The sequence below is a fragment of the Dama dama genome, chromosome 12 (genome assembly GCF_033118175.1).
Source record: "Dama dama isolate Ldn47 chromosome 12, ASM3311817v1, whole genome shotgun sequence".
NCBI classification, from domain to species: Eukaryota; Metazoa; Chordata; class Mammalia; order Artiodactyla; family Cervidae; genus Dama; species Dama dama.
In genome coordinates this window covers 24,202,958-24,217,597 of record NC_083692.1, presented here as the reverse complement: position 1 = coordinate 24,217,597, position 14,640 = coordinate 24,202,958, and the positions used below count along the sequence as shown (strand labels likewise).

At 46.6% G+C, this 14,640-nt stretch overlaps 1 protein-coding gene across 6 annotated transcripts in view; it reads right to left on the bottom strand.

Annotated features, from left to right (window-relative positions):
- Positions 1-14,640, bottom strand: part of TMEM229B (transmembrane protein 229B) — a 40,104-nt gene that overhangs the window by 23,793 nt on the left and 1,671 nt on the right. Inside the window, exon 1 of one of the 6 annotated variants that reach the window (XM_061156836.1) lies at positions 14,141-14,205. The exons of the other annotated variants lie outside the window; for them this stretch is intronic. The gene's annotated coding sequence lies outside the window, so the exon portion shown is untranslated. Of the gene's footprint in view, positions 1-14,140; positions 14,206-14,640 lie in introns of those variants that run through there. 6 annotated transcript variants of the gene reach the window in all.

Below are 14,640 nucleotides of genomic sequence, written 5' to 3'. Positions count from 1 at the left end.
GCTATTAAGTTAATCAACAAATCTGCAATAAAATCAGCAGATTAGATAAAGTGTCATATTAAAGTTCAACATACTGCAGAGATTATAAAACAGTATCCTTATTCTTAGGAATCCACACATGAATTATCCAGAGAGAAAGGGCCACCATGTAGGCAACTGACTCTAAAAAGGCTCAGGAAAAAGAGAAAGAAGGAGAGAGAACATAAATGATAAAGCAAAATGTTAAAAAAAATATTGAATCTGGATAAAGAGTATATGTGTATTCTGTGGGCTTCCCAGGTGGCACTTGTGGCAAAGAACCCAATCCCTGGGTGGGGAAGATCCCCTGGAGGAGAGCATGACAACCCACTCCAGTATTCTTGCCTGGAGAATCCCATGGACAGAGGAGCCTGGGGTCTACAGCAATGAGTCAGACACAACTGAAGTGACTTAGCATGCATGCATGTGTGTTCTGTACTATTCTGCCAACTTTTCTGAAGTTACTTCTGAAGTAAGTCTGAAATTACTTCCAAGTAAAAAGTTAGAAAAATTAGGACAACAACAAAGGAACCCCTGCCACTAGTTGGAGTGGGATGGAGTAGAGCAGACACGGAGGGTGAACCCAGGAAGGACACTGGTCATCGGCTGTCTACCTGGGCCCCCAGATTCCAGCCCTGTCAATGGGTCCCTCATAGACACATTTCCCCTCCAGTGGGGCCTTCCCCTTCTCTTACTTCTCCACCCGTTTACTCCTCTCTCTCCCCAAGATCAGCAATCTTCCAGGAGACCACCCTATCAGGACCAGAGGACAGGATTATTTAGATCTATTCTTGGATGTAGTTAATGTTTGCTGGAGATATTTTGACACTTGTTTTGTCCACAATCCCATACTAATGAGTTAGGGTATGTTTGCGAAACCACAGCCTTCTGGGTATTACCTGGTATTTCCTTTCCCCTACACTGCCCAGATTTGTGGTTAGTCCTATTCATACTGCCTGACTTTAGGTCTTTAGACCATGTTCATCCCTTCTGAGATCTCATGCAGGCACAGCCTTCCTCCCCCGAGTACCATGTCTGTCACAGCTGAGTGTGGCCACTTTGTTTTTTTCTTCTATTTTCTGGCCACACCACATGGCAGTTCCCCTACCAGGGATCGAACCTGTGCCCCCTGCCACGGAAGCGTGGTCTCTTAACCACTGGACCACCAGGGATGTCCCAGGGTGTGGCCACTTTAAATAACGCACCTCTTTAAATAAGGGGCAGGTGATGGAGTCTCTTGAAGCAGCCTCACTGCAGGAAAGGGAATCAAGCAAACCATCATGTTGTGCAACTTCATTTATTTATTAATTCAGAAATCCTCAGATGCATCTTTTATGTTCAGACTACTCAGTGCAAAGTGGCTTGAAGTATGAAAGCTGAAGCACAACAGTGGCGCTGATTGTCTTTAGAACATTATAAATATACAATCTTGGAAATTGTACTGTAGCATCAAATACCAGAAGCCTAGTAATGATAATAACTTTCAACAGTGCCTTTTACTTAAATGAACCTACTTCAAGTTCATCTCATTATTCATGCACTCATTCACATGTTCCTTAAACAATTACTCAGTATCTATGTCATGCCACTAGGTACACACAAACACCCAAGAGGCAAAAACCACAGGCAAAGACATCTCAGGCCACAGGTGGCTGACATTCTAAGTGATCCTGGATTGTCCAAACTGGCCCACTAGACACACACTTAGGCCTACCAGCCACAGTAGGGCACCAGAGGAAAATATTTTAAAGAAGATCAAATGAGAGAGATTAAAAAAGAAGCTATGAGAGAGAATAAAAGAGAAACTACTGTGGCTTTGGTATACAAATAAATTTTCTTGTTTCTGAAAACATTATTTTATATTATAATTCAGAATGAGGTTAATTTATTTTTAATTACTTAGGAAACTCTAAGCCCTTCCGTGCCGAGAGCCCCTAGAGACCTTAATCCAGCCAAACAATAAGTACAGGTTGCAATCCTAAATGTCAACAAGGGTCAGGCAGCCAACTCAAATTAGCAAAGACTCCAGAACTATTAAGAAAGCAGGACTGAAAGGACTCAGTGATAGATTTATTGGAGGTGGGGCAGGGGGTGGGAAGGAAGGAGGTATGAGAGAGAGAGGAGAACGGCACCCATAGTTCTGACGTGGGCCATGGTAGGATCATTGTAGGTTCATTCACTGAGAGAAGAGGATGCAGGCAAAGGTGTGCATCAGAGGTGATCCCCAGTGAACTGTGTTTCAGATGCTCTGATTTTGAGATGCCCACAGCATTCTAGGCTGGAGGCAGGTCTCAGCCCCCAGTGGATGCAGTGGTAGAGAGGAGAAGCCTGCTGGGGAGAAGGTGCAATGGGTGACATCCAGGGCCCATAGAGGATGGAAGATGAAGCTTTGGAAAGGCCAGGGAGGAAGCAGGGCACCCAGGAAGGGATCCTTCTGGGGAAGTGGGGGCAGGAGTGTGTGAGGGGTCACAGTCAACTGCAGAGGCAAGCCAAACAGGGACTGAGGAGAGTTAGCAGCAAAAAGGTTCCTGGGGACCGCTGTGACTGAGACAGTATGGACCCGTGACTCTTTTGAGAATTTTGCTTATGAAGGGAAGGAGAGGAAAAAGCTGCTGGAAAGTAGAGATGGGGGCAGGGGGAGGTGTCCCTTCTCCCTTCCTCCTTCCCAGATAAGAGAGACGTGTGTGTGTGTGTGTGTGTGTGTGTGTAAGTCACTCAGTCATGTCTGACTCTTAACTCCATGGACTGTAGACTACCAGACTACCAAGCTCCTCTGTCCATGGAATTCTCCAAGCAAGAATACTGGAGTGGGTTGCCATTCCCTTCTCCAGAGGATCTTCCCCACCCGGGTATCTAGCTTGGGTCTCCTGCATTGCAGCCAGTTTCTTCATCATCTGAGCCACCAGGGAAGCCCTAAGAGAGACATAAATATGTTAAAATGCTCAAGAGAAAACCATAGTGGGGGAGAGCTGTGGCTGGGACATACACTGTGCGGTACATATGGATGCTCTGCGCTGACCTGAGATCGTGGAGGGAGCAGTGAGCCACAATCCCAAAGACCAAGGACAAGTGTGTCATTATATTAATAACCCCTTTTCAGAGAGGAGACCCAGGCGGCCAGAGTTAAGGTCATACAAGTACTAAGGTGCCTTGACCCGAAATCAGATCTCCCAGTTCCTGGTCCTCCGGTCGTTCTTCCAGACCAGTAGGTCTCAGTGGGGCCACTCCTGGAAATGGTGGGGGTAGGGTGGGGGACCTGTGTCAGCACCACAGTGGGTGGGGAGCGCTGCAGGTACTTATTAGTGGGGAGCTGGAATGCCGGACGCCCTGCCATTCCCACAACAACCCACAGAAGAACCCTCCCACATAACTTAGAACATGCCACTGGGCATTCACAGAGAGGAAACGCTCATTCCTTGTTATCAGCATCTAGAACCAAACTCCTTTCTGAAATAAACACAGGAGATTTTTGCACAGTTTTAACATATACTGAATTGACCAGGAATACCACTGGAGTGCAAACCAAGGGGATACGGTACTTTATGTTTGGAACTTTACCAAGAGAGGTTCAGCATCTGGGAAAACCACATCAACTTCAGGGGCGCCTCTCCTGATATCTGAGTCACCCACACGACACACCTGTATCTTGTGGGTATTTGTGGCTGTTACATTCTTGGTGATTCTACGCACAGGTTCAAGCACCTGGCTCCTTCCTTCTGCTTTCTGTGTCGTTGTGCCCAAGCAATCCATATCAGAATATGTGGTATGGTATTATAATTAATTTTCCCCTTAGTTCTCTTTCAATTTAGGCATGTTGATTTTTTAATTTATGTATACAGGTATGTCATATTATCTATAAATTTTAATTGGGGTAATCAGGAGGCATTACAAATAATTGTTCTAATAAAAAGGGACACCATCCTAGATTGTGCAATGCAAGGGAAACTGCAGTGCTGAGGAAAATGGAGATGAGTAGAATCAGGGTGGCTTTGTGTGATCAAACCCAGACAGTAAGTTCAATGGTCTCTTACAGATATTGACATGAAGTTCCTGAATTATGGGTACACGGTGTGATCAAACCTTGGGGCTTAAGACAACTATACAACTGGGGGCCTTTGGGAAATTTCACCTCCACAATTAATTTAAATTATACTATACTGTAGCATTTTCCAGCACATAATAATAGGTAGAAGACCGCATGTCATCTGCAGGGCCCAGGGAAATGACAAATGGTTGAATGTCTGGAGGCAGAGGTGTGTTAAGAAGTCAAAGAAAGAGGTGCCAGGCTTGATCTGGTGAATATCTTCCTAATGGATGAGAAGATGAGTAAACAGTATGTAAGAGGATGCTTAAGGATATTTATGGAAATGCTATATCACGAGGAATCGTGAACAGAAATAGGGATAGAGAAATGATCTCAGAGGACCTCCAATAGGTTAGAAAAGCAGGCCAGAAATACTTACGGCTCAGAATATAAGAGGGGCTGGTTACTTAATGGTAGGGGAAAGGTGGCCTCAACTCCCATAGGCATGCTCATCACTGCCAAATAGGTATGAGGGGTTCAAAAAAAGTGTCTTTCTGTATATACCTATGGCTGATTCATGTTGATGTGTGGCAGAAACCAACACAATATTGTAAAGCAATCATCCTCCAATTAAAAATAAATAAAATTCTTTAAAAGTGTCCTTCAATCAAGAGGAGATAGCTAACTGATTCATGGATCCGCCCCATCTGAGGTCACCTGGGGATGGGAAAAAAGGAAAGTCACAGCCTGCTGGCTTGGATACTAATGGAGGGCCTGGAAACAGGGCTGTCTGAACCTGGCTCTTCCACAAACCCTCACAACTCTATTACCTCTCCTCTCGATTCCCTCATCCAAAAGTGAAGAAAACACAATAAAACATTTTAGATTCCATCACTGTACATTTTTCTACTGTTCCGCTGTTCTTCCAGGAGCATTTGTGTGTATATATATATATATATATATTTTAATTTTAAAATGTCAGGTTGAAGCAGCTATTGGGATTAACAAGAAGAGTGATTCTCAAATGAGTAACTGCATCCCTTCTCAGAAGGTGGTAGAGGAACTTGGCTCACATGGGCTCTGAAGAAACATCCATGTGTAGGACTTGCGTCCAGGAACCAGCTTATAAGTCTCTCTTCAGACCTGACTCAGTCAAGGGCCAACAGCCTACCCCCCACCCCTACCCCCAGGATTAGAGTGAAATGCAAGCACCCAGCAGGCACTCACACCTGGAGGACACACCAGTTCATCATTGAGACAAACCAGGAAACCTTCTTGATTTTCTAGGGTGAGGCAAGATTGACAATGTACCTAAGGCACAGAACTGAAGGAGGTGCCAAAAAAAATCTCAGCAATCAAGATAAATGGCATTGTATGCAATACAATATTTTAAAAAACCAAATCGGTAAACCAAGGTGTGGGCTGTCATACTGGAACTAGGGCCGAGATTAGGACAAGGTCAAGGAGGCAAGATCATGTGAGGGTCTGTGACGCCGGCATTGTCCTGCATCCAAAGGACCTCTCTACCCGTTACTGCCAATAGCACCTCTGGAGAAATACTGCCCAGAACCACAACCTCTGGTCCCAAACCCCTGACATTCAGAATTGTTTAGATTTTTTTTTTAAGGTAATGTAGAGCGCATCCAGTAGATTACATAACCCCCACAACTGGGTCTGGGGGCAACATCCCAAATACATGAACATCTCTGCAGCCAAATTTATGAATATGCTCGCTCTGCGGATAAAAGAGACCACCACTGGCCTCATGTTCGTCCAGGTCAGGGTTTGCCATCACACAAGTTTAAAAAAGCTTTTTGGTTTTAGAATGTTTTGGATTTTGAAACCACAGATAAAGGAGTATGGGCCTGAATAGCATTACATTAGGTCTCTTAAAGAAAAAAGGCAGCAGATTGGACCCAAAACTTCTGTTACCAACTTGTACAAAAAACAGAACTCCAAAGGTCCTCAGCAGTGACCACCCTGAGGAAGGTGATTTCTAGAAGTCACTCAAGCCCAAAGGAGACTTACAGCCTCTCCCACCGACCAACCAACCGACACTTAAATACCGTCTGCATGTAAAAGCTTGGGCAGAGTCCTGGGCTCTACTGAGACATCCAAGACACAGGTCCAGCCCTTGAGAGCTGAACAGTTAGAGGAGGCCGGAAGGCAACTACGAACCACTGTATTTTGGAAATCAGAAGGAGCAAATCCACACCCACACTTTAGGAATGATGAAACCAAAAGTTCATAGGGGGTGAAGGCCTTTCACATATTAGCAACAGGAAGTGTCAGGGAGAGTTCATACTGGGGTGTGCTAACTGCCCTTCCCTACGTTCTGCATAAAGGCACATAATAACTGCCATTTTAGTGAGGACATGGCAAGAGTTGTCAAAGATCCTAGCTGAAGTGGCTTTGGTCAAATACACCTTTGCAGCAAAGATGGGTCCTCTTAAAAGGACTGTAATGTAGGGAGGGAGCAAAGAGGTGAGGGGCCTCCTGGCAGGGAAATAATGAGGTATGGGATGGGTGATATGTGGCAGGTGAGCGGGCATGTGGATTAGGCTTTGGTGAAAGGCAGACGGAGTTGTTGGGAAAGCAGGCAGAGGCGATGAATGGAGAGCTCAAATGTCAGGGTGAGGACTCTGCAGTTAGGTCCTAAGGCAGCATTTCTCAATCATTTGAGTTCCGCCTTCATGACTTACGGCTTTCGACTACCCTTGTAGGAAGAGGCAGATACAGCGATTTAAGAGAGACCACTCTGGGACTTCCCTGGTGGTCCAGTGGTTAAGGGTTTGGTTCCTGATCCAGTAAGATCTCAGATGACTTGGGGCAACTAAGCCTGTGTGCCACAACTACTGAGCTTGGCCTGGGAGCCATGACTACTGAAGGCTGTGTGCCCTAGAGCCTGTGATCTGCAACAAGAGAAGCCACTGCAATGAGAAGCCTATGCACCACAACTAGAGGATAGCCCCTGCTCTCCGCACCTACAGAAAGGCCACGGAAAGCAACAAAGACACAGCGCAGCCAGGAAAAAAAAAAAAAGAGCCCACTCTGGGGTCACATTCTTTCCATCTGAATCTGGGCTCTGATGCCAGCTGTGTGACCTTAGAGAAGCTCTCTCTGCCTCTGCTTACTCAGTTGTAAATTAAAAAATAACACAAGTACCTCCCTTGTAAGAGTTACATGAAAGACTGTTCTTGGTTGTTCGGTTGCTCCGTCATGTCTGACTCTTTGCGACCCCACGGACTGCAGCACGCTAGGCTTCTCTGTCCTTCACCATCTCCCAGAAATTGCTCAAATTCATGTCCATCCCAAAAAGAGCACCTGGCATTTGTTATATGTTTTCAGTAAATGTTAGCTGTTGCTAACGTCTTGATTTAAGTTAAATTTGTAGTTATGTATGTATTGTAGCCTTATCCTAAGCAATAATATTCACGAAATCCTGGGTTTTTCCTGTCGTTATAATTCTTATGACACACAAAACAAGAGGTTCAATCAAAAGTCTTGAAAATCTTAACTAAAGCACTGAATACAACAGGTCTGATGCTCCCCAGCTGGTGCAAGGGCCTCCAACAGAACCATCCAGGGAATCTGATATCTGAGCCTGCAACTGAGAGGACAAGGTGGACTGGCACCTGACTGTACCTGAGACACACAAGGTGTGAGACGTGCGCTGCCCATCTGCTGTGGGTGGAGCAGAGGGAGCCAGCTGAGCTGGGGGCGTGGGGGTGGGCCCGCGTCCTCGGGTTCGCTGCAGGAGAGACAGTGTGATTGCTTCCCGGGCTAATGTGGGCCACATGCAAGAGAGGCTGGCTCCAGATCAGAGCAGGTCTTGTCCAAGAGGGCCATTTGGACAGATGGAAAGACCTTAGCTGAAAGAGGCGAGAGGTGAATCGCTGGATTTTCAGGGGCTGAGGAAAGAACAGTGATCTAGAATAGAGGATAATTTGCTCTTTTCAAGACAACTGGAAGTAAACAGTCCCCACTCATGGAGGAAGAGTCTCTGAGAAACCCATGACCATGGCCACAAGAAGAGACTCAGCATTAGGTACCTGCCAAGCCCAGGAAGCTGGGAGCTGGCCGACAACAGTGCTGGCCAAGCAAGCCCTTTCCTGTCCCTCTCAGCCCAGGGACAAAGGACTGGACGTATTCAGTACTGAATTGAGACAGTTTGTGACTTAAAGTGACCACAGGACCTTCTACTGCCTAACAATGACCCGGGTCATTCGTTATGAGGCCTGATGGAGTTTTCCTGCCGGGTCAGGGAAACAACCAATCCCACTGAATAAAGGGACAGCGGGAGACAAAATCAAGTCGTATTATGAGTGAATCCCAATGATTCATGTTTCTTTACACTCATTAGAAACATAGCTATTAAAATAAAATGTTTGTCTCTGTACCAACTAAAATAATTTCTCAATATCCCCAGTGGTATGGTAACCACCATTCGAAATCACTGCAATAAGGCAATAAGGAACTCAGGAAGAAAGCAAGGCAGGCAGGGACAGAAAAGATTGGTTTGGTGGATTCAATGGCAACTCATTTGCTCCCCAACCTTGAATATGATGAAATTAAAAGACGTACCAATGGAGAGCAGAATCCTTGGATGAGTGGCTTGTTTAAAAGGAAATCGAGGCAGCCCAATTCCATGAACAGAAAAGCTGTGACTCTCTGGATCCCTAGGCTGAGCTTATCATATGATCTTGTTCTTTTAGGAGGAACTAGGGCTGCAGCATTGGAAAAGACCCTGATGCAGGGAAAGACTGAGAGCAGGAGAAGAAGGGGGCAACAAAGGATGCAATGGTTGGATGGCATCACCGACTCAATGGACATGAGTTTGAGCAAACTCCAGGAGATGGTGAAGGACAGGGAAACCTGGCATGCTGCAGTCCGTGGGGTCACAGAGAGTTGGACATGACTGAGCGACTGAACAATAACAAGGGCTGCAGCGGGCGATACATCCTCATTGACTCTGAGTCACTGGGAAAACATCGGCCGGTCCCTACGTCCTGGGGCTTTGGAAGGATACTGGGCTGAACCAGAACCTGTATCTGCCAAATCCAAGCACAGACTGCAAGACATACACCAGTGCACGACCTCCCTGCTGTCTTCACTTGGGGAGAGTAGGAGGATGGGGGGGATGAAGATTAAGTTTTAAGACAAGATCATTGGGAGATGACAACAATAAGGGTGAACAGAAGTCACCTCTTGGCTCCCCATTTTAACAAGGAGACGTGACCCAACCCAAGCCTCCTTCACAAGACTTGGTCCCTAACTTGTAATAGGGCTTCTTTCTCCTTCAACCTTACCTCTATTCTCTCAGCTGTGACTTCTTCCTACTCCAGACCAGCTGAGTTATCGCCTGAGAAAGAACCAAATTATCCAGATTCTAACAAGTCTGTGTGCACTTAGTTGCCCAGTCATATCTGACTCTTCGAGACCCCATGGACTGTAGCCCACCAGGTTCCTCTGTCCATGGGATTTCCCAGGCAAGCACACATTCCCTTCTTAAGGGACCTTCCCGACCCAGGGATTAAACCCATGTCTCGTGTTGGCAGGCAGATTCTTTACTGCTGAGCCACTAGGGAAGCCCCAGAAATCTACTAGATGACCCAAGCATTATTGCCGGGGGAGATGTTAGAGAATATCTCTCCCGACGCTCCTATTTTACAGATAAGGAAACGAATTTATGTCACATGCCCTGAGTCACTGAGTTGAAACAAGAACTGAAGTCCCACGACCTCAGCTCCATTATACACTGTCACGTCAACTCTCAAAAGGGGGTCAGCCCCCCTGCTCCAGGCCACCAGCTCAACCTCCACTCCTCTTCCAAAAGCATCTCAAAAATGGTAGAAAAGCCCCAGAGTTAACTTGCCTGAAACAAACAAGAAAAAAAAGAGATGAGAACCATCTCAGTGAACTAGCTGGTCAACTTTGAATGGAGTAATCAGCGACCACAAACACTTTCTCAGAAGGACAGGATGGTCCAATGCTTGCTGTACCCTAGAGAGTATACCTGAGATCCAGAGTCATAATCAGGGTCTCCACAGCTGGATTATAATGATGGGCAGGGGAAGGCCCAGAAACTAGGTTGGAAAATGAGGCCTGGAGTCCAGAATCTGCAAAGGACTTCCCTGGGGGTACAGTGGATGGGAATCCACCTGCCAATGCAGGGGACCCGGGTTCAATCCCTGGTCCGGGAACTAAGATTCCACATGCCACGGGCAACTGAGTTTGTGCACTACAACTACTCACCCCATGTGCCTAGAGCCTGTGCGCCACAACAAGAGAAGCCCCTGCAATGAGAAGCCCGTGCACCGCAATGAAGAGTAGACCCCACTCATTGCAGCCAGAGAAAGCCCACACATAGCAACAAAGACCCAGCACAACCAAAAATTTAAGATTAAAAAAGAATCTGCAAAGATAAACTACTATGACTAGAAGAGGTAGGGTGATAGAAGGAAAATGCTGCCCCAATAGCTGGTTAAGCAAGAGAAAAATTTGGCATGCAAATGTAATGGGGTTTATGAGATACATTCTTATGCTAAGCAGAAAGTCTGTCCTCTTATAGTAACTCCCAGGCTTCCCCAGTGCAGAATACTGACCTCTCTCTTGCCGAACATTCAAACACTCGTCAGGATGTTGTTTTTCAAAGGAGAATCTCAATTTCCGTCTCCTTTTAACTAGCTGTGTTTAACCCACACCAGCTCTCCTACTTACACTTTAACTGCCACCACCTCCACTTGACTTTCTCCCCGACATTTGTTCCACCATGCGATCCGAGGCTATAGAACACAGTGGACTCGGACAGATCTCAGTTCAAATCTCAGTTTGGACTCTTTCTAACTGTGTGGCATGTGCAGTGATTTTATCCTTTATCAAGTGCTCAGCCCAGTGCCTGGCATAGAGTGAGTAGTCAATAAACAGTGGCTGTCATTGTTATTATCGCTATGTTCCCAGAAGCCAGCTGGAGCTCCACGGGTGGGACGAAATCTCAGAGGGCTGAAGTGGGCTGTCCAAGGTCACACAAGTGAGTCAGGGAGGGATCCCAGATTTCCTAATCCCAGAAGCCTTTGCCAACCGTCAGCTCCTACACAAACAGCATTATCGCCCAACGACCTCGAAATCTGGGTATCCGATTATATCCAGGTACTCCAGCTGATGATTAAATAGGTACTCACTATGTGCTGGAAACTGGGTAGACTATATGAAAGCTCTGAGGCGTCTACAGGTTAGTACAGGAAGGCCATCCCCTTGTTGTGACAGACAAAAACACAATCACAATACAAAAGTCTGGAGCCACTGCTTGTGTTGCCCAGTGGTGATAATATTTCTCATCCATACTTGTTTTCAGAAGGTAGATGAAAGGAAGACCAATGCCCTGGCTGCCCCATTCCTGGCTTTTAGAGAGGCTTTTTCAATTGAGAAAGAGAAGGGGAGTGGTCCTAGGGACTGAAGACTAAATGGGTCCGACCAAGGACTGCTATGAAAAACAAGATGGGGGCTGGAAGTGGGCTAAAAATAGGTCCCACCATTGATTCAAAGAACTGTGGTTATTTTCTTCAAGGTGGGCTTCTTGTTGTACCAGGACCTGTCTCTCCACTGACTGTGCAAATGACAAGACCGGGGGGCCCCAGGAAGCACACTTTATCTCAAAGTATGAATCACCCCCTCAGAACTCCAGAAAAGAATCCTCTCTTTGTGGCCCTTCACTCTCCTTCTTGGCAGGCATCCCTCACTCCTCAGGGCTGCTGTCAAGGCTTTAGGATAACCCAGGGTAAGTGTCCTTTCTGATGGAGACAGACCATTCCAGAAACTCACGAGACAGGAGTGCCTCTTAAAAACTGAAAGGAAACAATGAATGAATGAACCAGCTAGAAGGCTTTCATTATTCAAGTCCCATTGAGAAAGCAGTCCCAGTGTGCCCTGAATGCAGGGCTTCTGAAGTGGAAAGCGGTGGCAGAAAGAGCCCTCAGTGATTACGCCCCCTGATCTATTAGATCTCCCAATGGTAAGTTAGGATTTGACAATGCCATGCTTGATTTTTTTTAACTGCCATGCATCTAGAGGGTGGAGCAGCAGAAAGGAGCAATCTGAGGACCCAAGTCCTGCCACGTAGACTGTCTGCCCTAATTCCAAGGGTGCTGTCCCGTCTACAATACCAGCCACGTGGAGAGCCAAGAGCCCTGAAAGGATATCAAACTCCCCGCTAGGGAGCAAGCAGAATAAAAGGCAATGGGGAGCTGAATGTTCAGAAACAGGAACTGGCAATGACTTTGGTTACTCTTCAAGCTGCCAGACTTAATTGTGACCGACCCCAAAGGCAGAAACACCAACATCAGTAGAGGGTGGAAAGTTACCTTTCAGAACCATCCTTTGAGGAAACAGAGAGCCATTATTACTCATTCTGGGGCTTTGACCCCACCAAATACCTAAAGGAACTGATGGATGTTAAAATGAACATTGGGGACAGCCTTAGGGCAAAGGGGAGTGGGAATCCACAGCCGCAGGATGGTGTGAGCAAAGGGTAGGGAGCAGGCTCTCCCTTTTATCTGTGAATGGGATAGATTCCCTATCCAGCCTCAGTTCTGTCTATGGATGTTAGCTGCAGGGGTGAAAACCCCTTCCATTCCCTTGAATCACAGCAGCATGGCACATGCCATAGCACAAAGTCTAAGACAAATGTTTATCTGAAATCAAACATGTGGGTACCTAAATTCTATCAGTGCCTGTTTATCTCATAACAAAAAAGTGTAACCAGTGGATCTCTGGTACTGGATTCTAAACACTTTTAAATCCCAGGCAAGGAAAACTTCCCCAACACAGGCATTCACACACATATCATGGCCAGCATGCTAACTCACAGTGTGACTCAGTTTCCCTCCACGGAAGCCATAGTCAAGAGCGCCACTTCCTAGCCCTTCCCCAGAAATCAGCTTGGACTTTACTTTTCAAATATAAAGCCTCTATGATTTCTGAGAGGTGGTGGTGGGAGAAGCAGAAGCCCTGGCCAGTCAGGCTGAGTTCCTTCCTGCTCAGAGCACCAGAGTCCCTCCGACATTCCCAGGTCTTGCCACAAAGGAAGTTGAGAGTTTGCCAAGGCAGAAGTTGTCCACACCTTAAAAGGAATGTTCCTGGAATAATTATAAAAAACAAACAAACAAACAAACCTAAACCACCTTGCCTGTAAAACTGGGGATGGGGGAGGAGCGCAAAGGAAAGTAGAGAGACAAAAATTTGTAAACAGCCAGGGTTAGATTTCCCTTCCCTCAAGGACAGCCAGATCTGATACGGCTGCTGATAAGGCCAAGCAGCTTCACTTTACTGCCCTTATCCAGGTCTCAATTTATAACATCAGTGTTCCCAAACATCATCAGAGACCCTTCTGAGAGTATGGAGGGGGATTGTCACTGACATCCAGGCTGGACAACATCTACCAGAAAAAAATCCTACTAGGAAGGAGCTCAAAAGGCTTCCGGAAAGCAGGGGCAGAAAGCATAGCACTTGCTGCCCGCAAGTACCTTTCTGATGAAAAAACTACACTTTTGAAACCAACACTGAGCTTTCCCTATCACAAAGGCTGTAATGTGGCCCTTTCCTGCCAAAGGAGACCTTTCCCTTTAGAAACAATGTGTGAATCTCATACAAGTGAAATAAACACTGTATAAGACTCCCTAGCTCATTAAACATCTTTCATTCAAGACTTCAAGGCACTTAAGTCATTTTATAAATGTAAAAATTCATGCCTCATCACTTTAAAAGGGGGAGTCAGAGGGAGTATCATTTCCCCATCTTACGTTCAGTACATTTGAGAAACAGTCCATGGAAAAGCCCCTCTCTCCCCACTGTAAGTGGGGAGGTCAAACCTCTATATCATTATCCTCAGCTCGGAAAAGCTTGGGATAAACCCAAAGGAGAATTGAGCCATAGTCAACCCTGCCTGTTGGGAGGGGAAAGGGCCCTAAAAGCGGGGTTGGTGGTGCTCTCCAGTCTCACACCTGCATCTGACTTCAGCCACAGGTCCCAGGGCCATATAGAGCTATAGCTCAGGGGACTTCATTTTTCCTGATATCCTTTACTGCACCCTCCCTCCTGTACCTTTAAGTGGCCAAAGTCAACACGAAATCAGCTTGTTGTTTCCCTCCAAGGACTGGATAAATAAGTTGACCCAGCATCGACTGTTTCCCCAGTTACTCAACTCTGTCCCCAAATATAAACTAAAGCCTTGGGGAGGAGGGTCAAGCCTTATCTCAGCCCACCCCTCCATGTGTCCGGCCAGGCCCAACCCTGGCCCAACCACTTACAGCATTAGTAATTCATTTACAGAAGCAGACAGAAGAGTCACCCAGCCAGCCTGCCCCCACTCCCCGCAACGCCACCCCCAATCCCACCCAGCGCATTCTGTCTCCACAAGCAAGCAGATGTAGGTCTGCCTTGCAACCAGTGGATAACCTGATTCTCAAAGGGCTGTCCTTTCTAAGAAGGCAATGGGCAGTCCTGCCACAGGATGGAAGCTGGGGGTCACATGCAAGAGGCTCAGAGCTGGAGGCACATTCTTCTTGGAGACACAAGGTCGGGGACTGGGGACCTGGAAACTG